Source organism: Sus scrofa, chromosome 2, assembly GCF_000003025.6.
Source record: "Sus scrofa isolate TJ Tabasco breed Duroc chromosome 2, Sscrofa11.1, whole genome shotgun sequence".
NCBI lineage: Eukaryota > Metazoa > Chordata > Mammalia > Artiodactyla > Suidae > Sus > Sus scrofa.
The window spans coordinates 104,849,081-104,876,628 of record NC_010444.4 but is presented as its reverse complement, the minus strand read 5'-3'; the positions used below and the strand labels follow the sequence as shown (position 1 = coordinate 104,876,628).

At 37.6% G+C, this 27,548-nt stretch overlaps 1 long non-coding RNA gene across 2 annotated transcripts in view; it reads right to left on the bottom strand.

Annotated features, from left to right (window-relative positions):
• Nucleotides 1-27,548, bottom strand: part of LOC102162145 — a 180,029-nt gene that overhangs the window by 136,145 nt on the left and 16,336 nt on the right. The window contains exon 2 of one of the 2 annotated variants that reach the window (XR_301909.3): nt 12,332-12,380. The exons of the other annotated variant lie outside the window; for it this stretch is intronic. This is a non-coding gene — a long non-coding RNA (uncharacterized LOC102162145). The remainder of the gene's footprint in view (nt 1-12,331; nt 12,381-27,548) is intronic. 2 annotated transcript variants of the gene reach the window in all.

Sequence of the window (27,548 nt, the reverse complement as noted above, 5' to 3'; positions counted from 1 at the left end):
AATTCAGCAACACTAAACCAGCCTTACAACAAATACTAAAGGAACTTCTCCAGGCAGGAAAGAAAAGACAGCAAGAGGAAACAAAAACTCCACAAATGACAAGGCTCACCAGTAAAGGTATATATACAGTAAAGATATGAAATCATCCATGCACGATTATACCACCAAAATCAGAAATCATGAGAAAAGGTGGGTACAAATGCAGGACATTGGAGATGAACTTGCAATTAAGAGAACAACAACTTAAAACAATCTCATATGCATATAGACTCATATCAAAACTTCAGAATAACTGCAAACCAAAAATACAATTGACACACAAACAAGGAATCTCTGGAGAAGAAATATATCTCATAGTAAATAAGTGCATAATCCACAATGAAGGGGGTCATTTGACATCATTCTTGGAATGCTGAAGTCTTCTTACATCTGATTCTGATTTCCTCTCCATCAAAGAATTTATGATAATTATAATTAAATAATGCAACTGTACAATTAAATAATACAGTTCTACAATTGTATTATTAATAACCATTTCTCTCCATGGTACAATGTAAGATCTATAATGTCTTGTTTATCACATCACCTAGAATGATGTAATGCCTATATTGAAGAATCAATAAGATGTAACAAATTGTGAGACGTATTTATAGTTATACTGTTTTTTAACCAATTTATGCATTTTATATTTTACTTATTTTCAGAGGGTATATTATTTTTGTTATTCTTACCAGTTAAGTTATTCTTTTTATCATGCTATATAAAATATTTGATGGTATATAAGGCTTACTTCTTTATAAATTTTAGTTGCATAATATATACAATTTTAATATAATGCTAATTTTTAAAGAAAAATTGAAATGTAATAGATAAAACTAGTAAGGATGAAAGCCATACAAAATGGGATAAAGTATAGAATAAATTTCCTATTTGTCTCAGCATATTTTCCATTTCACTTCTCCAGTGGAAGTCACTTAATCTGTTTCTTAAGATCCATGATATAATAATCTGTATGAATGTAACTGCGTTTAAATGTATGTATTTTATTTTGTAAAAAATAAAAATTCAGAATAAAAATAAAATAAAATAAATAAAAATATGGACAGACATATTATGTAAGCTTATAAGGACATATTACCTAAGCTTGTATTTTTTAGAACAGACTTAAAGACTTTTTCTCAAACTTCCAATAATTGGTAGAATTCATAAGTGCCATATATACCTGCTCTGAAGTTTAAATGACTTGTATTTTGACTAGGGTTGTCAGATAAAGTACAGAACCCCCAGTTAAATGTGAATTCCAGACCAATAATAAATATTTTTTAGTATAAGTATGGCCCAAATGTTATATTTTTATCTGTGAAATCTAGCAACTCTATTCTCTGATGTTCCTTTGACAAAAATACAGTTTTGGTGTCAACGGCTCAAGGACTATTAACTACAACCTAGAAATGAGAAGATTTTGTGTGTGCATGATAAGACGTACTTTGTTTTTGAGACACAGAAAGAATTGCAATCATTTATGTATTTCAAGAGAAACTTTAAAACTGGTCAGATCTTTCCTTTTATTTGTCTTGCTCTTTACTGCTTCAAATCTGCATTTTCTTCAGCACTCCACACTGATGGATAGTTCATGGGGTCATCATAAAGAAAAATAGGCCAGACTGTTTATAGGCAATTTGGTGCAAGATCCAATTCTTCAATATATATGTATTTATATAGCTAAATAGTTTAAGAAATCAGCTCCCATGTTAGCACATACCTTTATATTTCACACAGTAATTATAATGTTATTATTAAGAAGATAATCTAGTACACAGATTTTAGAACTAGTGAATCTGGGTTTTAAACCTAACTCTAACACATTGTAACAGTATAAGAGGAGTTACTTAACCTCTCTATGCTTCCATTCTCTCCTGTTAAACAGATTTTGTAAGTTTATTGTGAGGATTTATTATGTTAATGTATACAAAGCTCATAGACCAGCATTTGACATACAGTCAGTGCTACAGAAGTGCTTGATGTGGTGGTTGATACTTTTCTGCTTTCTATGTAAAAGTTAAAATGTGCAAATACTACATTTAATCTTCATAACAATCTGAAATTAACTTTATTGATATATTTAATAATTCTATGTAAGTTAACTACTTTGCAGTGCCAGGATTCAAACCCAGTTTGTTTGTCTTTTTAAATGGTCACACCCACAGCACAGGGAAGTTCCCTGAACAGGGACTGGATCTGAGCCACAGCTATAACCTATGCTGCAGTTGCAGCAATGCCAGGTCAGGTATGAACTCCCACCTCTGCAACACACTGAGCCGCTGCAGTCGGATTCTTAAGCCGCTGAACCACAGTGGGTACTCCTCAAGTCCAATGCTTTTTTGTTTGCTTTTTTAGGGCCGCATCAGCAGCATATGGAGGTTCCCAGGCTAGGGGTCGAACTGGAGCTGCAACCTCAGCTCATGGCAACGCCAGATCCATAACCCACTGAGCAAGACCAGGGATTGAACCCACATCCTCATAGATGCTAGTCAGGTTCATTAACCACTGAGCCACAACAGGAACTCCAAGCCCAGTGCTTTTAATCAGACTATCATCCTGCAATTTGTTGATTATATACCCAAAAGCACACACACACACAAACATTCCTTCCAGGATGAGTGGTTTTGTTTTTGTTTTGGTTTTTGGTTTTTTTTTTTTTTGAGACTCATGTACTAGCGGCTTAATTAAATCTATATAACAAAGAATAGTGATCACTGATTCTGTTGCCCTTTTCTTCCTTTTGTTAAGGCTACATTCATGAAATCCCAGGATCCCACAACCTACCTCTTAACTTGTATCGCTTTTATTTGTAGCATTAATCAAGTGATCACATTGGTAGATGTGTTCCTTTGAGGATCTCTCCTACGCCGCTGGTGGGAATGTAAATTGAAACAACCGCTATAGAGAACAGCATGGAGCCTTCTCAGAAAACTAAATACAGAACTAGCATATATTCCAATGATCCCACTCCTGGGCATATATCTGACAAAAACTACAATTCAAGAAGATACAGGCACCCCTATGTCCATAGCAGCACTATTCACAGTAGCCAAGACATGCAAACAACTTATATGTCCATCAACAGATGAATGCATTAAGATGTGGTATATATACACAATGGAATACTACTCAGCCATAAAAAAGAACAAAATATGCCATTTGTAGCAACATGGATGCAACTAGAGATTCTCATACAAAGTGAAGTAAGTCAGAAAGAGAAAGATAAATACCATATGACATCACTTATATGTGGAATCTAAAATATGGCACATGTGAACCTACCTACAAAACAGAAACAAACCACAGACATAGAGGAACAGACTTGTGGTTGCCAAGGGGGAGAGGGGAGGGAATGTGGTGTATTGGAAGTTTGGGATTAGTAGATGCAAACTGTTACATTTAGAATGGATAAGCAATGACACCCTACTATATAGCACAAGGAACTATATTCCAGTCTCTTGGAAGATAATGTAAGAAAGGGAATATATATATATGTATGACTGGGCCACTTTACCATACAGCCAAAACTGGCACAACATTGTAAATCAACTTTCCTTTCCTTTCCTCCCCTTCCTTTCCCTGTCATTTTAAAAGAACTTTCAAGATACATACAAGGCAAAATTATTTCGAGAATTATTGCAGAAATGAATATATATTTACCCATTTTACTAATTAATAATTCGTTGAAACTACCAAAATATATTTATGACATTGATTCTTTTTCTTAGTGTCTCTGTCTCTACCTGCCTTTCCCTCTCATTTCTCTTTGTCTCTCAGAGTGTCACTCTGTTTCTTAAATTACCAAGCGTCAAATTACTAAGTGTAACTGAGAGATGTGGCAAGAAAGGCAAATATAATGGTGTATTTTTTACAGTTATTTAGTTATGCCTTACAATTAAGATGTACAAAATAATCAAGAAAATGACCTACATGCTCTTGTGGTATATGAAATCTTGATATTAGTAAAGTAAATTAAGGTTTTAATGTTTGCAATGTGGGAAAACAAGGCAAACAAGTGGAGAAATTTTAATGGACAGGGAGGATTATTAAATACTAATATAAATATTAACAGTAATAGTTTCCATTTATTAAGTACTGACTTTGTACTAGAAACTGTGAAAATCTTTAAGCATGCTTTATTTAACCCCCTGATCAATACTAAGAGAGGTACTGTTATACTCAGTTATAGAGGCAGGATCTGAGGTTTACATGGGTTAAATAACAGCTTATTGTCTTTTATAGGGCTTGTAAGTTGCAAAGCTGGGATTCAAATCCATCTCTACCTGATGTCAAGCTGTGCTTTTGACTTTGTGATAAATGTGTGAATGTGTGTATAATACATGCATACATATTTATGTATGTGCAGATATACACAGTAATTGCCTCTGTAGGTAGTTTGTGATTTCAGGTAGAGAAGAGATTTAGAATGTGGGGACAGCTTCCTTACAGTTTTAAAATATGGGACAGGTGGTCACAGTACAATTAACCACATAACTGTGTGTTTGGAGACCAGAGGATTAAAGAGTAAAAGCAGGGCAACTGCACACTGGACTCTGTCAGGTGTAGTAGTTCATCATTACCTTTGCTTTTCTGGTGCCTTCTGTCTCAAGTTTCATCTACTTATTTCCTTTTTATTGATTTATATTTGAGTTAAATTCTCTTGCTTCAGGATTATTTAATCTCCTTTCTATTTTTGCCCTTCTTCACATCTGCCCTCAATGTTAAGTATCCTCATTAACTTTTGTGTCTGGCCATCAAAGAAATGTGATTAAACAGGGGACTTGTGCAGGGATGTGGATGCTATTTTACAGGTGGTCTCAGAGAAGGGTTTGCACAGAGTCTCACAAAATTCCCAGGCAGTGAGGACTGGTGCCTGTGATTTATGGGCAGCCTAAGAGATTCTCATTCCTGAGAGAACAGAATGGGGAACCAGGCTGGTCATGCTTTAACACAAACCTTTTATTACACCATTTGGTATTATGAACAGCATCTGACTTTAGTTAGTCTTGGACGCCTCTTATATGAACATCGAATAACTAAATGAGTCTCTAAACTTCTGACGTGAGGACTGGACTATAATTCTATATTCCACATTCTCTGCAATTGGTGAAAAGACCAGAGGCCAAAGCACTGCATGGAACATCAGGCACACTGGTTAGGTTTCCAGCTTGGCGCATTAGTAAATGATGGTGTTGTGGAATTGCTCAGGGCTCTGACTTCCCACTGATAATAGGAAAGCACCACCATCATAGCATCTCACATTTGCTGAGTACCCAGAAGTCATATATGAGATGTAATGGGTCTTTACAGCATTTAGACATGATCACTAGTCTTCCAAATGTACTGTTTAGAGACAAGGCAGACCACTAGAGAGCTGGAGCACTGAAAATAGATGAGCTGGAAGTTCCCACTAATTGGAATCTTGTGAAGTGTTTGATGGCAGGGATAATTTACAGTGTTGCCACAGAATGTGCCCACTCTTATCCTGGAGTAGAGGGCTCTTGGGGAATCTGGGAAGTATACTAATGGTTACACAGAATGTATTCATTGTTTTCAATAATGCTCCAAAATATTGTGTTGCAAACATAATGGAACATTCAGTATAACAAGTATTGTTTTCTTACTTTCTAATGTCATGGCTAAAAGCATTGATAGAGAAGAATAAAAACTATACATCAGTTGTACCATTCTGAGACTTCTATTACTTAGCAGTGACAAAGAGAATTACACAGAGAAAAATGGGAGCTCTAGAATACAGACTGTCAAATCTCTGTGTGCACCAGCATTGCTGGGAGGGCTTCACACACAGCTGCCATCCCCAGAGTTCCTGAGCCACTAGGTCTAGAGTCAGGGTCGACAATGTGCATACCCAACAAGTTCCCAGGTGATGATGCTGTTGCTTCCCTGAGGACTGCCCTTGAGAACTACTATCTTAAAATATAAGAAGGAATACAGTGGAAATAATGCTTTCCTGCTGGAGTGTTCTGCCTTCTTTTTGAAAAACAGTGACTAAAGAAGGTCTAAATGTCCAATTTATGAAAAGAACATATCATTCTTTTAAAACAATATTAACAATGCAGGGGAGACTTAGGAGTGTAAGTGTGAAGTCACAGGCCAGAACTGTTTCATTTGAAGATCTTAACTGCTGCTGAAGAAAGTGTTTCATTTTTTTCTTCTTTTCAACTTATTCTTACTATACTAATACATCTTAAGGAAAATTTTAGACATTGTGATATTCTGCTACCTAAATACTTTAGCACATATCTGTAAAAAATGAGAACATTTATCTATATAACTGAAATAGTATTATTATACCAAGGAAGTTAACAATAATTACTTCTTATTATCTAATAAGTAATTCCATATTCACATTTTTTTTAGTCTTCCTTTCTTTCTTATTTTATTTTTATTATAGTTGATTTACAGCATTGTATCAATTTCTGCTGTACAGGATAGTGACCCAGTCATACATATACATACACTCTTTTTCTCATACTATCTTCCATTATGGTCTATCCCAAGAGTTTGGATATGTTCCCTGTGCTGTATAGTAAGACCTCATTTCTTGTCCATTCCAAATGTAATAGTTTTCATCTACCAACCACAAACTCTCTGTCCATCCCACTTACTCCCTCACATTTCTTAAAATTGTCCCTAAATGTCCTTTTCAGCTGGTTTTTCCATATTAGAATCTAATGTAGGATAACATACCGCATTTGAGAGTTGTGTCATTTAAACCCTTTTCTGTTTAGAATAATTCTTTGTTTTATAACATGGACTTGACAACACAAAGGGTCATTTGTCTTGTAAAATCATTTTGGGGCAGGGGACTGTCTTGCATCCTTGTGGAGAGAACCTGATTAGATCAGAGGAAATATTTTGGCAAGGGGACATCCTAGCTGTATTCCATCCTACATTACATCAGGGTATACATAATACCTGGTTTCCCATCATTTGCATTGCTTCGATACATATGTTAAGGCCTTCCTGATCATCCACTATGACATTACATTTTCTCCCTGCTGCCAGAAAATAATCTGTGTGCTATTACTTTGGTACTACACAAAGGTCTGATCCCTCTGTACAACTACTTTACAGTTTTAATATCACTTGATACTTCTTACCTAACTTAGTAATTTTATTAAAGTTTACAAAGTGGTAATTTATTAGTTCTATCACTCTGTCTACATATATTATCTAACTTTCTTTTCCTTTTTTTCTTTTTACAGCCATGACAGCAGCATGTGGAACTTCCTGGGCTAGAGGTTGAATTAGAATTGCAGCTACAGCCTACACCACAGCCACAGCAACACCGAATCCAATTCACATCTGCGACCTACGCAACCCTAGATCCTTAACCCACTGAGTGGGGCCAGGGATCTAACCTGCATCTTCATAGAGACAACACTAGGTCCTTAACTTGCCGAGCCACAATGGGAACTCCCTGGCACCATTATTTTTCAAATTAGAGCTTTTGCTTACATCTGAGGCTGTTTAATCACCTTAAGATGTATTTTCTACTGGAAAGTTCACTCTTTCCCATAATTTACCAATTTCCAAAGTAAGTGAGTAATCTGTTTAATTAAATTTCTCAAAAGTTGGCAAGTCAGATATTCTAACTTTCTCTGTGTAAGTATCATTAAAGACACATTGATGTTCACAGATTAAATGTGGTTCAGTTGCCTACAATTATTTTGAAAATGTATTCGCATGACAGGAGTAAGCTGTCAAGAAGCAATGAGCTGAAGACCAAAAGGGCAGCTCATTATGACAGGAAACAGGTGACTATGCTGCCAAGAAAACTCAAGGCCTCAGATTTCCTTATTAGACGTTTCTGAGTAAAGCATTCAAGGAAGAGGCACCTAAACAGTGAAGCACTGACAAGAGAGAAGACACATACCATTTGCTTTGAGAGGTATTCATTCTAACATGGCTTAATAAGGCCAATCTGGATTGGGAAATTGTGGCCACTAATTTTTATTAATAGAAAGAGTTTTTAAAAAGTCAGGACAGTAAGAAAATTTTAAGGGGGATGTGATCTTCACAATGTGTTCGGTTTGAGCCTATTTTGGGAATGGTGTTAGTGGAAGAAATGGTATTCTTTATTGTATTTATAACCATGCTGAGCTTGCAAAGGGAAAACAGACTAAAATCGTTAAATGAATGCAGGCAGGCAGTTAAATGTAAACATAAGGGGAATGATTTATATGGAAGTCTTCAGCATTTTTTTCTATCTCCTTGAGTTTATTTCAAAAAAAAAAAAAAAAAAAAAAAAAAAAAACCCAACAACTAAAGGACCTAGCACTGAAGAATTAAAAACAATTTCCTGTTACCTTGGGTTGAAGTAAAAGTAAGTGCAAAGTTATTTTGGTAAGGCTGCTGGTGATAGTCAAAAATCATAGGTTTTTAACTATGTAGGTTCAAGTGGTTGGACTTCTAGCAGATGTTTTAGAATCATCTCTCTTGGATGCCATCACCCCTTCCTTTTCTTCAAGTCCCAGCTAAAGGGACATGAAATGTCCTTTATTTCTGTGGTCCGTCTGGAGAAAGTTACCATGATGAATTTGTTGATGCAAAAGAGAGACCTCCTGTTTCAATCCCTCTTTGCTAGAGAGCCAAGTGTTATTTCCTGGAAAGCCACATAGAACTCTGGACTGGGTGAGCTTTCAACAGCAAATGTTATTATCTTGGATCATATGTACCTTTCCTAGGATCTATGCCCTGGGACTTCTCCTGCTGGACTGACCTTAAACCCCAGGCATGCTGACATCTTTCACCTATGTTAATGGTCTCATGTCTATTCTCTAGTTCTGGAGTAAATTACTAGTTTTCCAGAAATATGTTCAAAAGTAACTTCCTGAGACATTTCCTGGTTGAACTTTCTGGACACACAGGTTTTCCTTGTCTGGAAAGTTGTCAATGTGTCAAAGTTGACAAAAAATGTTGTCTCAGAGTTCCCAGTGTGGCTCAGCTGGTTAAGAACCTGATGTAGTTTCCATGAGGATGTGTGTTTGATCTCTGACCTCACTTGGTAGGTTAAGGATCTGGCATTGCTGCAAGCTGTGGCATAGATCACAGATGTGGCTTGGATCTGGGGTTGCTGTGGCTGTGGTGTAGGTCAGCAGCTGCAGCTCCAATTCAACCCATAGCCTGGGAACTTCCGTGTGCTGCAGGTGGGTCGTAAAAAGAAAAAAAAAAGTCATCTTGCAGAAGAATAGTAAAGATAACATTATTTCCTATTCCAGAAGCCTTTGATGAATATTTGCTATGTATCATGAAGGAATAGCTCTCTTAAGCCAATAGACATGGTATCTACATTCTACTAACTGTCTTATTCAGAGATCATTTGTCTCTTCAAAACAGTTACGTCTGTCACTAAAGATGGAAGAATGTTGTTGCTCTTACAGGTAGACTCTTCAATTTTTTTTAATTTAACAATTTTTTCCCCATTATAGCTGGTTTACAGTGTTCTGTCAATTTTCCACTATACAGCAAGGTGACCCAGTCACACATACACATATACATTCCTTTTTCTCACACTATCATGCTCCATCATAAGGGACTAGATATAGCTTCCAGTGCCATATGATCCAGCAATCCCACTCCTGGGCATATATCCATACAAAACTTTCCTTGGAAATGACATATGCACCCATATGTTTACTGCAGCACTACTCGCAACATCCAACACATGGAAACAATCTAAGTGTTTCATCAAAGATGAAATGGATTAAGAAGATGTGGGATATATACACAATGGAATACTACTCAGCCATAAAAAAGAATAAAATAATGCCATTTGCAGCAACATGGATGGAACTAGAGACTCTCATACCGAGTGAAGTAAGTCAGAAAGAGAAAGACAAATACCATATGATATCACATATCTAGACTCTTCAATTTAACAGTTATCACATTCAAATAGGAAGAAAGCAGAGGACCCAAAATGCTTCAAGTCTCAGCTTATTACCACTTTCATCAGCCTTTTGAATGTTTGCTTCTTTCCTACCTTAATGCTTATTTATTTATTTAAAAAAGCTTATTTTAGTGCATAATTTTATAATAATTATCCATCATTTCATGCAGCTCATTGCTAAATTCAGTACCAGGTGTATCCTTTATCTTTTTCATCCAGGGTTCAGATTTGCTTTGAGATAATTTACCTTCGGTTTAAAGATAAGAAAAAAAAAATGAGAGACACTTTGCACCTTTGTGGATCCTGTGGGTACAATAAACATTGTAATTAAATCAGTAATTCTAAGACCCCTGGAGTTGTTTTGATAACAATTTTTCTCAGATCTATAGAAATATAAGAATAAAAATGCCATTCCTTGTAAGACTTCTGAAATCAATTAGTTGTTATCTTGCAGCCAATGAAGTCTTTTCGTTGGAGGTTTTGATGTGCAAGTTATATTGACTTCAAAAGGAAACTTGTGTAGTGTAGAATGAAATATAATTTTAGGAATTTTAATTCTGTTTAAGTTCAGAACCAGAGGCAATTGTATTTAATATTCTCTGCATTGGCAAAAGTCTTTGGATTTGGATAGCCATGACTGTTAAAAATGAGAAAGTTTAATTGAGAATTGGAGTTGTACAGCATTTCTTGGGCCAAGGTTGAGATCTCCCTGAATTCTTATTCCTTCACTAACAAAAGACAAAGTGTTTATATTTTCTGAACTTTGAGTAAAAAACCTATATATTGTAAACAAAAGCAATATGTCATATTTAGGATCATTGGCAAGAGAATCTGGAATCTTTGGCAAGGTAGAAGATATGGGGAGGAATTAGTCATAAAATCTTTCAGACACCCCCAAGATCTTTAAGTGTCTTTTATGAAGGCCTGGTCACTCTACTTCAGAGGCAAAAAAATGCAGTGATGTCTGCCCCAAAAGGCAACTTGACTGTCCCAGCTGCCTTGCTTTTGACTCTGCTAAAAGACTCACTGTGGCTCCTGTCTTTCCCCATTCTCTAGAGCCCAGGCACAACAGAATATTTATTCTCTCATTCTCCAAACTTTAGTCTGATCCTAGGGGAAGATGCTCATTGTCCCTTATATAGAAACAGATGGTGCTGCACCCTAGATCTGCTAGAGCATAGCTCAGAGCATCCAGCCAGAGAAGACATCATGGTCTCAGGACACGAGCCCAGTGCAAGGTAGACTCTGTCTGAGAATCACAGAATTCCAGGCCTGGAAGGTCTTCTAAGTTTAGGCATTTATCACCTACCCTCCCCTACATTACTTTCTCCATGTGTTTGTACAGTCCATTTGAGTTCACATAACTCTGCTACATTTTCGAAGCCACTGTGAGAAAATCTCTGAATCTCTCTTTAGTGTCTCCCCATTGCTCCTCCTTGGAGAATTATATGATTCTCAAAATGGTTTTTGGCTCTGATGGTTTGTGTCCCTATAATGCTGAATGCCTTAGTTTAGTGATGTTTCTCTTCAAGCCAGACTGGGTCAGTAAGAGCCCATGGTCTTGAGACAGACATTTATGGAATTTATTCAACAGACATTTATGGAATACCTCGTAGGTACCAGACACTGTTTAAGGTTCCAGAGAGACAGAAATAAACAGGGAGGGAAAAAACTGTTCTCATAGGACTCTGTTTTTGGAGAAGAGAAGACATCTGAAAAGCAAAAAAATTTTAAAAGTGTTGTCTGTTAGGTGGTAATAAATGTTATGAGAAAAAAAATTCACTAGGCAGGTTGCAATTTAAATTGGGGTGGTCAGGAAAGTTGCAGAGATGATGACTGGGAATAATGACCTGAAGAAGGTGAATGTGAGCTGAACTAAGCAGGACAATTCAGGAATGAGCATGCCAAGTAGACAGTGTAGCAAGTGCAAAAGCCTCCAAGCTTCAGATTTGGGTTTTTTGTTTTTGTTTTTTGCTTTTTAGGGCTGTACCCAGGGCATATGAAAGTTCCCAGGCTAGGAACTTGAGGCTAGGGGTCAAAGCAGAGCTGCAGTTGCCAGCCTACACCACAGCCACAGCAACACTGGATCCAAGCCTCGTCCATGACCCACATCACCGCTTGAGGCAATGCAGGATCATTAATCCACTGAGTAAGGCTAGGGATCAAACCCACATCCTCATGGATATCAGTCAGGTTAGTTTCTGCTGAGCCACAAAGGGAACGCCAAAGCTGTGGATTTGAGGAATGGTGAGGAATTGGGAAATAGCAACTGGACTGATATGGTCTTGTATGGGCAAAATGATTATAACCTTCACTTTCATCCATATTGAGCTTGAATACTTTTGAACAGAGAAATGATATGCTCGAACTTACTGTTTCAAGGAGGACTCAGGTTGCTGTATCACGTGGAGACCAGAAGAGACTGTGGGGCAGAAAGTGGGAGGGCAGTTAGGAGGAAGCTACTACTTAATAACACAGAGGGGATGTGAGTATGTGGGAGAAGTGGGTAGTGTTAGAGCAGGCTGGAAACAGCAGAGGTGGTGAGAACTATTTCAATTCCAAATTCCTTTTTTTTTTTTTTAAGGCCGCACTCACAGCATATGGAAGTTCCCAGGCCACCAGGCCAAGGACTGAATCTGAGCTGCCCCTGTGATCTTCACCACTACTGTGGCAACTCTGGATCCTTTAACCCACTGCGTTGAGCTAGGTTTGAACCCACACCTCTGCAGTGACCTGAGCCACTTCAGCTGAACTCCTAACCCACTGCACCACAGCATAAATTTCTTGATTCTGAATACATTTTTAAACTAAAAAAAATATAGTCTGCTAAAGGAGTAGATGTGGGATGTGAGAGAAAAAGGACTCAAAGGTGACTTCAAGGATTTTGGCTTGAGCACCTGGAAGGATAGAGTTGTGTTTACCGAGGTGGAGGAAAAACTTGGATCAAAATCTCTATTTGTCAGTTACTCAGAGCTGATTTTGGGTACACGGCTTTACCACTCTGTGCTCCCACTTCTTGGTTACACTTATAAAATGGAATAAACTTATCTACTTTGACACTGATACAAGAATTTGAGATAATGTATTTAAAGCTCTTGCATGGTGCCTGATACTGGTGGGTACGCCATAATAACTGGCACTTTTTTCATTATCGTTCCTTGGGAACAAAAGAACAAGTCTGGATTTCCCTCCAAGATAGACAGACATTTGAAGAGAATTCACATGTTTCCTCCCAGTCTTCTTAGAATGAATTCCATAGTCTCTCCTTGTGGAGGCTGGCTGGTTTCTTGGACTCTCCTTGGGGCAGGTAGGTTTGAACCACTCTCCTGGTTTATAAAAGGGTTAGAAAGGACTTTACACATCTTTCAACAGTGAGCTAAAGGATCAGAAATCCACATGTGAGCAGCCTGCATTGCCCATTCCCTCCTCCCTCATAATAAGAATTGTGAATAGAAACACTTTATTTTGGATGCAGCTGATGCAAACATAAGCTGGGATAATGGGGGTCATTATTTACATGTAGCTTCTTTTTGTAGTAAACCTTCACTACGTCCCAGGGCCGTAATGCAGTTTTAGTGCAACCAAACAACACCTTCAAGTTATAAAATCAATTCCATCCAGCCACAATTATAATTACTTGTAGTTCTGAGCATGACTTGATGGATGTTATTTACAAAAAGACTGGTGGTTAGTCTGGTCCCTTCAGTCCTGTGAGCTGGCTTCGTGGGCCAAAGGTTCTAGAAAGGATAAAAACATCAGATGAGTTCCATTTGATTGGGAATCACACATCAAAATCCAAATGGATGGAGAAAAAGCCTGAGTACAAAAGGAAATATGGAAGAATATACGAAATCAGACTATGTCTTTGGTCCTCATTCTTTTTTTTTTTTAATTAAAAATTAAGGGCTTGGACTAGATAGTTTCTTAAATTCTGTCTAGCATTAATACTTTATGTTCTACTTCCTTCTTTCTGGTGCTGTCTCAAAGCACAGTAAAAATAAATGTTAACATTCCACCTGCCACGTAGAGATTATAGCCTTATAAAAACTTTTCATGGATAATCAAACCTCATGGGTTACACTACAGTCTGCCGACAGCAGGACCCAAATCTTAAACTGTTGGCAAAGCAAAGCAAGAAATTTAAACCAACATATGGAGAAGACAAACCTAGAGGTCCTTTGATACAGACTGGATCCTCAAGGTTAGCTATAACTTCAGTATTCTTTATCCAGAAAAAAAATCTTTACTAATTTATCTAAACAGTTAAATAAACCTGCTGATGCTTCTCAATCACTTAGCACAATGTCTGAAATATGGTACACATCCAACAGGTGCTATTTCTAATACTAATAAAGGCAGTAGTTTAATTTTTTATGTATTTTTCCAGTGCAGTGCTACTCTATATTCATCGAGATTGGCCAGTCTATTAGGCCCCTCAAAATGCACAGCAACACTGACTTAACTTGTTAATAAACTGGAACTTCACACCTGCTCCCAGCAGTCCCCAAGAGGCCCTGAGAAGTAGAAACACAGCTGAAATGGCCCAGGCATTGCTGGCTGATTTTAAAGTCCTCAGCTTTTGTGTTGGTCACACATATATTCACATTCCCAAGTGAAACTGTCATTGTGCAAAAGCCAAAAAGGTGAGTGAAACTGGCAGCTTGTCTCACAGATGCTTTTATACTTTTTACCCCTGTCCCCCATTTTTATTTAAATCCAAAAAAGCATTCACTTGTGACTGTCTCTATACATTATTAGTGAAATGTGGAGTGTGGAACCAGCAATTTCAAGTGAGTCTAAGGGTGGCTTGATAGTAAATGTTTGGCTTGAAGGCTGGGGGCAGCCAAGTGCACACATCCAAAGGGTATATACTCTGGGCATGTGCTCTGGTGCCTGCTTGCTGGCTCACAGGTTGCTTCTCTGATGGGTGGATTAAGATTTATGTTTGTTACTAAGAATTTTTCTCTCATTGCTCTGTATTTAAAATTTTTATCTCAGTAAAAACACGTATTTTTATTTTTTATTTGTTTTTGTCTTTTTAGGGCTGCACCCACAGCATATGGAGGTTCCCAGGCTAGGGGTCTAATCAGAGCTGCAGCTGTTGGCCTACACTACAGCCACAATGATGCCGGCTCATGTTGCACCACAGCTCACGGCAATGCTGGGTCCTTAACCCACTGAGCAAGGCCAAGGATTGAACCTGCATTCTCATGGATACTAGTTGGGTTTGTTAACCACTGAGCCACAACAGGAACTCCAAAACACATATTTTTAAGGCCTTATAATAAGCCATTAAAGTTATACTCTAAAAAGACTCTAGAAGAACCAATGGCAATATTCTAAAGTAACTCCTAGAAATTAAAAGAACATAAACTAAGCATTATAACTATTGTTACTTTATTTTATGTTTTCTTATTGTATGTGACTATAGAAATACATATAAAATATATATGTACAAATGCATTTGTGTGTATATGTATGTAATCTTTGTTCCCCAGGAAGTGGCTAGGGCTCTTCATTAATTTCATTTTCTGTGATGACCACAGACCTCTGTTTTCCCACCAGAACATAAGATTTGCAAAGAAGGAACTCATCCATTCATTCTTAACTCCAGCACCTATAAGAGCATCTATTAAATTATTACTGTAATGAGCATAGAAAAACTTTAAATATTAGACACTCAGCAAGCATGCAGTAAAGAATAACTGCTTTTAATGACAATAGAGACACTTGTATAATGTTTTTAAATATGAATGTGCATTAGAAAAAGAACTGGGAGTTTGTCAAAAACTCAGATTCTTAGTAGATGCTCAGAGATTTTTGGTTCAATCTAGTGAAGAGCCAAAAATTTGAGCAGCCCTTTCTCACCTCTCCCCCTACCTTCCCCACAAATGATTCTGAGACAGGCAAGATTGCTTGAACCACATTTTGAAAAACAGTGTCTTAGAATCTGCTTTTTGTTTACACACACTAAATAATACTCCAAACTTAGCAGCTTATTTCTGTCCCTTCCACTTTCTGCTAACTTTCCTCACCTAAAATACATTAGTGCTTCCTAAATTCCTTTTAGCCTTCTGTTCACCTCTTTATCCCATATATTAGAAACACAAGGGCTTGACTACCAATCATAAAAAAGTCTCCCAATCTATTGACAGAAGATTAAGAGGCGCTAGGGCTGACTGACATCAGGAAATTAGACCAGGACAAGATGTGACTGGCTAGGTTTGGGGGAGAAAGAGAACAAGTGACTCTGCCTGAAAACAGCAAAGAGAGAGGAAATGAGATTCGAATTAAGAGCAGAAGGAAATAGGAATTGGTGGAAACAGACCTGGACTGTGTGCTTAAGACAGGCACTCAAGAGGATCTAGCAACAGAAACAATGAAAGGAGAAACTACCAGCATAGGGGTTTCTGGTCAATGCCAAAACTGAAGCTATGTCACAAGCTTAGGGTGTTGTGCCTGGGATTTAGCCAGAAAGGATTTGGCTTCCCCATGGAATTGGGAATAAGGGAAATAGCTGGGCTAGTCTGAGAATGAAACAGGTTGGAACTAAAAAACAGGCCTGTGCACTGTAATTTGCCAAGTTGGACCTTGTGACTAAGTGGGATAGTTGTAAGTGATCTGCCTGTGGGCTCTTTAGGCTCTGAAATTTTTTACTCTCTGGAAGAAAATTATTTTTATTTTATTTTAATTTATTTATTTTTATTCTAAAATGGCTGGCTGACACAGAAGAAGGTATGGACCAGGAGCACAGAGGCAACACTGCTGGAGGCAAGATCATGACTGAAATGTTGCCTTGTAAAAAGAAAAAATTAATCTCCTTTGACTTTGGGAGTGAAACTGATAAGTAGCAAACAGGGAAATTTTGCAGGTGTGCCTCAGGTGCTTTAGCACATAGTTCTCAAGAAGTGCTAATTGAACAGCTGAATGAATGACTGGTGACTTCAGAATACTGTTGCCTAGAGCAGTGGATGGGTGTACAAGATCATTTTTCAAAATTCACTTACATTTTCTTCTCATTCCATTCACAGCTTCGACAGTCCAAATGATTTCAGTAACTAGCGGTGTGAAACCCTGCTTATGAAATTCAATGTCTCTGCATATGCTTTTGCTTTTCTTTTCCTATTTCAGAGAAAGGCTTATTGCCTTTACAATGGGTAGAAAGTAACATCCATTCCAAAATTATAACGATAACTTCCGGCTCTAGAATTCAATATCCAGATTCTAAATATAAATAAAGGGCACTTGTTAAAAAAAATTTATTTCATAGTATATAAGACATGATGGCTAAGAGTTCTTGCTTTTGAGGGCTTCCAATCAAGTAAAAACAAGATAAATCGCAAAAAAAATTTATGGCTCTAGTCTAGAACCAAGAATTTGTTTTGCATAACATTTTAATGAGAAGAAAGAAAATCTCTTGGACTAGATTACTAAACAAGGAACCGGCAAAACAGAGATAATGAATGAATGTGTTTCCACTGGACACAAGTATGGGAAAGAAAGTGTAGGGAGTAATAGGTAAAACAAACACAAACCAAGGCCCCCCAAGAGTGCACATCTGTGCAGGCTGAATGTTGGAAACAACCATCAATACCTTAGAATGAGTTAAATACATTCTGTTCCTGCCTATTCCCTTTATAGTTAGTTTCAAGTAGAATTTTTCTTCATTTACTGTACAAATGATTACTGCTTTCTGCTAGGCACTGTGCTAATGGGAAAAAGAAGATAAATCAGATAGGATTCCTAACTCCAAGGATCTCAAAAGTAGAAAGCTGTATTTTGAGGTGAAAAGCTCGGGAGGCTTTAATGGACTTCAGGAAAGGTATGTGAAATCTCATAGGGAGGCTGCTCCATGTCCAGCTAGAATTGACCAGATAGCTTCATGAAGAAAGTGGAGATTCAAACTGGCCCTGAGGACAGATGGAGGTGGACAACCAGTTTGTAGAGCTGGCATGTGTTCTACTAGATAGAGAGATTCAAGGAGGATTGAAAACAATGGAAGACAAAATAGCAGGTCATATTTGGGGCTGACCAGTGAGGAATCTGGTTTGCCTGGACTGAGTGGACCTAAGAAAAGGTACAACTGGAAAGAAAAGTTGAGGAAATATTTAAATAAATAAATTGAGTGATGAACAGTATTTGATTACTGACCTCGTCTAGAGACTTGAGCAGTAGAGCCAGGGTAAGGAACACGTTGAAGAGGATTTTGTAAAATGATTGCTGAGTTTTCTTCTGTAGAGTGGCAATTGCAAACTTGACTGTCCAAGAGTCTGGCAAGTAGTGCTAATGAGTGAACTGAGTCAGGTGTAGGAAAAATAGCAACTCAAGGAGATGATCAATGCCAGCAGACTCTTGGTCTGCATGTCAGGAGGTGATAGGGAATGGGCTTAAATGTGGCCAAATGGATGGAACACATTACTTCTGAAAAGGGCAGCTGCTTCTCAGCTCAGCTTGTTGCCTTGTGGAAACTGAGGTCCAATAGGGCCAAATATTCAAGCAAAATTAGAAGCTCATATTTTATGTTGGCAGTGAATTCAAATTTAAAAAAAAAAAAAAAAACCCAAAAAACAGTGGACCTCGGCATTGTGCAGGCCAAACAAAATAGGTCTGCAGGCAGTCAGTTTGAGACCTCTGATGATTGCTTAGGAGTCCTTAAAAAAGGTGGATAGGGAAAAGTCTTCCATTTTAAAAGAAATCAAAGCATCACACTGCTAGGAATAGCAGGAATAGCAAAGAGTCATGTGGAAAACCCACAGCTTGTTTGATTATTTGTTCAATGTCTGTCTCAGTAGACTGTAAACACCCTGAGAGTGGAGAGATTCCTTGTTTTGCTTCTCAACACCCAGCACAGTGCCCAACATAACATGGGCATGAAATAAATATTTATTGAATGGACACTATTCTTAGAAAAGTATTCTTAAGGCTAATGAAAAGTGCTAGATTCTGTTTTTTCTTGCCTTCGATCAGGGAGGAATATATTTATGTGTGAATAATTATATTAATGACTTATAACTGTATCATATCAATGTTCCATTAATATATATCCCTTTTTTTTTCAGCAGACTCTTTTTATATACATTATTATAAAACCCTTAGAGTTTAAAGCATATATGGCATCTATGAAATAACTGTGATCATGATGTTCCTCTAATCAAAATGCTTTAGTGACTTTCTATCACCTACATGATCCAAATTTACTTATATGATTGGCTCTTGAATGTTTCTTAGGTCTATCTTTTCTTTTCCCAGTTTTGGGATAAGTGAATAGATAAGTTAGTTCTTAGTTGCTGAGAACTCTTTCAGAGAAGAATTTTTACAGGGCATGTGTTCACATTTGAGAGCAATCAAAGAAAAGACACTGAATACCATTACATAGGCTATATTACCAGCTGTCAAAAGAGTCCTATGAAACTGGGCAAAGGCTCATGGTGGGGTTTAAAGCTATTGCTATTGGTAACTGGGAATCATTGGCATTCCATACTTGAGCTGTCCTTAGTTTTCCTTTACAGGTATATGACCTAATAAATAAGGACACAGATTAATTTTAAGAGGTTTTATAATCTCTAGAGTTTGCATGATCACTTTTTTCTGGTTTTTGATTAAATATTCTAATGTCTATGAATGCTGTAGGCAGTATTCGTATAATGAGGAGATGGCTGCAAACTTATAGGATAAAAGTGGGTTTGTTATTTCCTAGATGTTCTTTTATACATTTTCCTGATCCATCTTATTCTGTGTCTTAAGGTAGTATTTCTCCAAGTACAGACTAAGGAACAGTTATATCAGAATAACCTAGAATGTTGACAGCAGATTTCTGAAACATACCATAGGTATATACTGGAAGTTAATCTCTTGAAAAGAGGCTCAGGAGTCCACATTTTTATAAAGTTGCTCAAGAGATCTTGATGCATATGAAATTTAAGAACAACTCTGAGGGTAAGTCGTCAACCTAGAAGTAGAATCACTTATTATCAGTGGGTGGTCCCTCTCTCTTTCTTTCCCTGTACTAGTATGGAGCCAGCTCCACAAAAATGCTACCCACTGGAAATTTGGCTGGGGAATATCTGCGCAAACACCTGCATACCAGATGGGCACATCTGTACAGCTTGTACTGCTGACCGACTTCGGTACATGTCATGCGCCACTTGCTTAATTCACAGTGAATTGAAAGGATGATGAGGATTTCATACAGAAGTCTTCAGAATATCTGAGTAATTTTCCATTTTTTTAAGTTCTTTTTTTTCTTCTTCTATGTACCTTGATTTGTAGTCATTTTCTTTTCTTTTTCCTGATCAAGAATTGTAGGGATTGAATATCCCAAAGTAAACAACTCATCTAGCTAGAGGCATTGCTTCCTGAATACAAGTCACTTTATGCAGAAAGCCTCAAGAAGATGGTATTGTATTTGCAGGGATAGACTTAATTTTTTAATGGGTCTAGTTTTCTATGAAAGCCATCTAACAGCTTAAGGTTTATCAATGACTAAGCATAAAAGTTTGCATAGCTGTACTAAAAGGATCTGAAGACAAAAGAATTTTAATTTTTTTTCTTTTCTTTTCTTTTTTTTTTTTTGATGCAAGTGACATAAGTATCAAATAGATGGCTAATCTCAACCACCCGCAATGAAATACCAGGATGAGGTCATACAATAATCTTTTATTACATGGCAAGCATGGCATATACCTAGCTTTCTTTACCTTTCCTTTCTCTGTTTTTTTTTTTTTTTTCCCACCTGTACTTTTCCCCCTTACATTCTTTTTCACACTGCTAAATGCAGAGGGAAGGATACTGCCTTGCAAGATAGAAGGAAATAGTAAGAGTCCACTGGAATCACAGGGATCAGGAAACACTCTATTAGAAATGGTTTAGAAGTCACAGATCATGGGAAGGGGAACTGGGTTCAGGCAGTTTAGCTCTAAAAAAGGCTGCCCACTGTTTGAATACAAAGGGCAAATAAGTTTCCACAATATTTTTATAAATAGCCACCATAAAACATTGTGACAATTAGAAGGGCTGCACCTGCAGCATATGGAAGTTCCCAGGCTAGGGGCTGAATTGGAGCTGCAGCTGCCAGCCTACACCACAGCCACAGCAACATGGGATCTGAGTCATGCCTGAGACTGCTGTGCAGCTCATGGCAATGCTGGATCCTTAACCCACTGAGTGAGATCAGGGATTGAACCTGTATCCTCATGATACAAGTTGGGTTTGTTATTGCTGAGCCACAATGAGAACTCTTTGTTTGTTTGTTTGTTTTACTATTTGAGGCACTTTGCTAAGTGTTCTGATTGCCTTAGCTCACTGAACTTCATAAAAATCCTACAAGACAGGATTCATAGATGAATAAAACCGAGGTTTTTAAAGGCTAATTAATTTGACCCAGTTATACAGTGGCAGAGCTAAAATGAAATTCAGGTAGTCCGGCTCTAGATTCCATGCTCTTTATCACTCCAGGTCACTGCTGGAAGAGGCAGTGAGGACAAACACTGTTTGTTAGGGATAGTGACTTTTAGAAATGTCCTAAAGAGAAAGCAGTTTAAATGTTAATCTGAACTGGCCAAATCTGGGTTGCAGAAAGAAAAGAAAAACCCTTCATTATATCCTCACATAGTTAAATCTGCCCTTTGCTGATATATGTGAACCTGTGAAAAAGCAAGAACAGTCAAATTCTTTGCATGCTATCTGTGCTGGTTATGCCGAATATTGTCGCTGTTCAGATGGTAAAAGAAGATGATGAATAAGGCTGAATAAACCTGAAAGACATCCATTGAGTCTGTCTATAGTTAAAACCCAATGGAGGAGTTCCCATGGTGGTGCAGAGGAAATGAATCCGACTAGGAACCATGAGGTTGTGGGTTCAATCCCTGGCCTCACTCAGTGGGTCAAGGATCCAGCGGTGCTTTGCGCTTTGGTATAGGTCACAGATGTGGCTCGGATCTGGCATTGCTGTGGCTCCAGCATAGGCCGGCAGCAACAGCTCCAATTAGACCCCTTGCATGGGAACCTCCATGTGTCTCGGGTGCGGCCCTAAAAGGACAAAAGACAAAAACAAACAAACAAAACCCCGAAAAAACCCCAGTGGAATATGGTTGCAGTTCATCTCCTTTCCTTGCTAAGTAGGGATGGAAATGCTGAGCATTTGCCAGTCACTTGGAAAATTCCTCTTAAAGAGGCAGAGTCTGCCCAGACCTCTTGTCCTCTCCAGTGGACTGTTAAGTCCTCATTGTTCTGTGCAGGGTTCATATCACCCTATGGTGAGTTCGCATGGGTTTGCAAAGAAACAGACAAATTAAATGAGCAGTTAGCCCTTCTACAGTGCTGTGTTGCCCGAGATTACTTTGCAGTCTTCACAATATATCCAGCTACAGAATCCTAGCAGGATTTTCCTGTTTGGAATTCTTTTATTTCACCACAGCAAAACCTCACAAAACCTGTATGTGCCAAGTATGGTGGTATTTGGTAATGCCAAGATGCCATTCTGTTGCTTGAAGTTCCCATCAAAGGTGTTTTATCCTCCTAGCATATATTGTGGAATATACATCTGCTCATTATCTGACACATACATGGTTTCTTCTGGTCCCTCAGCTAGGTGAGGGAATATCTTTTGGGAATATGTTTTAATGGTAAGTTTGAGTATGAGAAATAAGACTCCTATATTTATAACTATCCCAAATCTTTATCTGTTGCCTTCTTTCCCAACATTTTCTTTACCTTTTTCCCATTCTTCTTCTATTCTCCCCATTTCCTTCTCTTCTGATATTAGAATTTGGGAATAATGAGAAAAGATCTATAACACTGCAGAGCAATATAGAGCTCAGTCTCTGTAGAAAACATTCACTAAGGATGAAAGTGAAGCTTCATCAGTTTATTCAGCAGTGTTGTGACCAGTTGTTGGGTTCATCCATGTCAAGAAACTTTTCCACAAAATAAATAGAATCATTTTTATGTCACAGGATATTATGATGAATAAATGACATTATGCATGGGAATGCATAAAGCTCAGTGAGTAGCACAGGGGAAGTGTTCAAGAAATCTTAATCTCCCCCCCCACCCCTTTTCTCTTTTTTGTCTCTTAAAACTGCTGAAGGAATTATTTTGATTTGGTCCTTTGTAACGATGACAAAAAATAAATTTTATCATTTGAATGCTACTGAAGGAATCACTAGAGTTTATCAGAGTTGACTTAAACATAAATGCATATAGCAGCTTACAAATATAAATTTATAATCGCAGTGTGGTGCTGTGTTAACAGGCATACCTCCTTATTAGAGGCATACCTCCTTATTAGTGATCTGCACTAGGCTATTGCAGGAAGGCAGAGAGGTTTTGCATGGTGCTTGACTAGGGAACTCACCAGGGAGTAGTTTCCTGTCTTAGAAAAAGCCTCCCAGAACATGTAAAAGCCAAGCCTGAATCTCCCTCCATGGGATGGCACAGGGGGCTGGAAGAGTTGATGGGAAGTAGGGGAAAGAGGAAGAAGATAGAACTCTGGCTTCATATCACACTGTGTTTCTGTTTTCAGTTCTAGAAACATGTTTTCATGGCTCTCAACATAAAAATGCCACTGGGCTCTATAAGACAATCATCAGCTCTTGTTTTGTTTTTTCTTGTATTATAGAAAGTTCTGAAGTCCTTGGAAGAGATAATGATCTTCACAGTGGACAATCCAGAATCCAAAGTTCTAGAGCATCTGTTATTCTTCAATAAAAGTTAAATGATCATACTCAAACTAGTTTGTTGAATTATTGGTTTATGTAATGCAAAGCAGGGAAGGTGGTCATACATAATACATGAACAAATGGGTATGGCTATTTTTCCCATAGACTTTTATCTACAAAAACTGTTGGCTGTCAGATTTGGCCCAAAGGCTGTGGTTTACAAACCTGGCCCTTGTCCCATGGCAGGGAGAAGCAGTAATGATGGACCCTTGTCCCCAATCCAATATCAAACATGTAGTTCTACTGCATTTGCAATGGCTTAGTGATTCTATCAACGATCCAACACAGAAAGAGCTAATGTGCTTTATCTCATCTGTTATTTTCAAACAATTATAGAGAATGTATGTGTAACTATTTCAAAAGGATTGTGAGATTGTGTCTGAGCTAAGGAGAAAAACATGTCATAATCACTTAGCAATATTTAAAATAGATATCAAGGAGGATATAATAGTACACATATCACGTTTTGGTCATTTTTGCTTTAGAATATAGGACTGACATGGCCTGATTTTCCTTCACACATTGAGAAATTTCCACTCAAGGGCCTAAAATACTTTGCTATCTTGATTATCTTCAAGATCCTAAAGAGATCCAAGGTCCGCTAAGACGTCAGCTACACAATTGCTCATTTTTTCAATTCTTTTTTAAAAAGTTTAGTACAGAAATGATACGATGATTCAAAATATTTTATCAGGTGGAATTAATCAGGATTTGGGAGCTAATCCATTTTACAAAATATTCAAATGAGATACCTATTACTTTTTGGTATGCTGAAATGGAATTGCAATGTAGTATTGAATTTTAAAAGTCTTCCTTTAGCTCTCAATTATTTTGCACATATTTTATCTATCGCATGCTCTTATTAACCTTTCTTTTCTTTTTTTCTTTTACTTTCCTTTTCTGGAGAGGGCCAGAGCCATTTTGAAAGCCACCAGAAGGAAAGATGACAGCAAGTAAGCTGTTTTAGAATCCTGCCTACAGATGAGCAGTCCCACCTGCAACTGTGCTATAAAACAAACAGTGCTTCTTGAAAACATTCATAGGGAGGCAATTGGTAGTAGTTAAAATTGAATCACCATTGTTCAGTCCAAAGGGAGGGAAATTTTAACCGTTATTCTCTCTAAACTGATATTTAATTACCCTCAAAAAGAAAAACAAAATATGGAACTTCTTTTCAGAGCTTCTTCTGAACCATACTTAAAATTCACAAATCAAATTTTATTGCAGTTGTCTCAACAGTAGCTGCGTGAGCAGAGGGTGCATGAGAAATAAATCCATGGTTCCTTTTAGTTGAAGTTTGGCTTTCACCAGTTCTATAATCATTATTTTATTTTATCGACCCTTTTCTAAAAGAGTAAATAAAATTTTAAAGATACTAAAAATCTTTTTGAACACTTTCTTATGATTTATATTGGAATTTTTTTTTATCAGAGAATGAGGTATAAGAAAATGGAGAAATGGATGGAGATAGAGAAAAAAGAGAAAAGAAGACTGAGACAGGAGTTCTTATCCTAGGCTGGCTTCAGGGAGAATTTTATAAATTACCTAGAATTTTATGCAAAATTCTGCATTTGTGTGTATTTATACACATGTGAGGCATACTTTGGGGATAACTATTAGCACTTCAATTGAAAATCCCTGTTCTATAGATTGAATCCTTATTCAGAAAGGATAGTCTGAATAAATTCTGAAACTGCCAAGTCCAGCCTGAGGCCCAGGAAAGGGTAGGGGACAAAGGAAAATGGATATTAACAAAGGAAAATATTATGAATTTCACAAGTTTGCCCTGAGAATCCTAGATACATGATTATCCGTCCTGCGACCAAGGAGGAGCCATGGTAGCCAAGGCAGGCTTTTCTTGGGAATCAGTGACATATAACTTCTTTCCCCCGTTTTTGCTTTAAGAGAACAGCTGGTGTGCCCTGGAGAGGCCCTGACAGTGAATGATAGCCCAAGGACAAGGTACCAGCTGAAAGCCAGCTTGCCTGCAAATTAGAGTATAATGGCAGAGTGGTTTCTGCTGCTATGCGATTTGCATCGGAGCCCACTGACAATGCACATTCTGTAGGGTGGGCATTTGTAAGAAAATGAAACCAGAAATACTGCATTTCTAAATAATTTAGAAGATTCACCAAAGGAAGACATGCACAGAAGATAGGGAATTTGTAATTTGTTTTTACGTTTTATTATATGAATATTCATTTTGTACCCAAAGAAGTAGATTTATATCAAATTCACCTCCATGTACTTTCTAGGTACCCCTCCTTCCACTCTCCCATAGTACTTAACTCATAACTCTATTACAGAACTATAAAAATGCAGTGCTTAGGCATATATTTTATTAAATTGTGTGTTTACAATGCTTAGGTATGTTTTCCCAACTATCAGGTGACTGTGGTTATTACATAAACACTCCAGCATTCTAAGAATCTCGTGTGTGTGAAATCTTTAATTTTAGAAAATGTAAAAACGACTGACCTTCTGGAGGAACTCTGATAATGTGAAACATCAGAGAAGAGATCCAGTGAAAGCTAGATAAAATTCTTTGATAATGGAGACAGAAAATGCTGAAGAAAGCAAGCAGTTGGAAAGGGGGAGAAGAGAGAAACGTGGTGAGATTTATGAAAGAGTACTAATATCAACATGGAGGAGCATAACATATTCCTGTGTTTCAGCTATCATACTGGGTATAAAATAAACATAAAATGAACAGTCTTATTTTTAAATGTTACTAGAACAGCATACATTGTAATTTTTGATGGTTGACAGGGTCAATTTGTATTTTCCATTGGATGGCAACTTTCATAGAGGTAGAGACTATATCTTATGCCTTTTATAATCTCCAGTGCTTAATTCAACACTTATCACTAGAATGCAATGAATAAATATTTGTTTTTTCAAAAAGAATGGCTAACATTTAAGAGTCTCTATAATCAGCCAGGTCTTACTCATGTTTTCTAATTTTCCACCTCTCCCTAGTCATACCTCCTGCCCTGCTCATCACTCCCTCACGAAGCCATGCTAGAATGCTTTCTCTTCTTTTCTTTGCTTTCCCAATCTGCTCTATATCCATTTGTGCTTCAGCACAGCTTAATCCCACCTAGTCCATGAGGTCTCATCTGTCTGCTCTTTGTATATGGATGTCCTTCCTTCTCTTTTAAGTGAGAACTCACCGTGTTCACTTTTCATTGACTATTTCACTTGTTCAAGACTCATTTCCTTGCCTAAACTACAGCTCTATTTCAAAGAAGATACATTTTTATATTTCCCATGTTGCTGAGGATACCTTGGACACTTCACAGATGTGTAAAGTAGACAGCATTTCTGGGAAGGAGGAGGAATCTAATGCCATGGCAGAAGTGATGTTTAAAGGGTCTGAGAGCATGGTGGGTGGGTGGAGATCCATACTCAGAGGTTTTTCCAGGGTGTGGGGTAGTTTCACCATTTTCAGGGAGTTCATATCTATGGAGATTTGATAAAGCAGGAGGCTAGGCCCCTGAATGTAGTGTCCTCAGTGGGGACCACACACTTAGTTAAGCTTTCCATTTATTTCCTACCTCAGCAGCTGTAGCCTCAAAATTCACATACTGGAATTAGATGGGTTTCTTTTATTTACATGGTTACAGCTTCCAGCTTTTCTTTCTCTCTGAGGCATAAGTTAGTAGCTGCTAAGTAAACAGCAGAATAGAGATTTAGTTTTCTATCACTGGAAAGCTCATTTTTTTAAACCTCTCTCAACTCTAAGTGGAGAACATAAAATAATAATACAATTGTTTCTATGTTTTCACTTGGCATTTACTGATTTGACAGCATTTTCAATACATGGAATACATACAATAAAAAATCTAATATATTGTGCTAATAAAATTTTT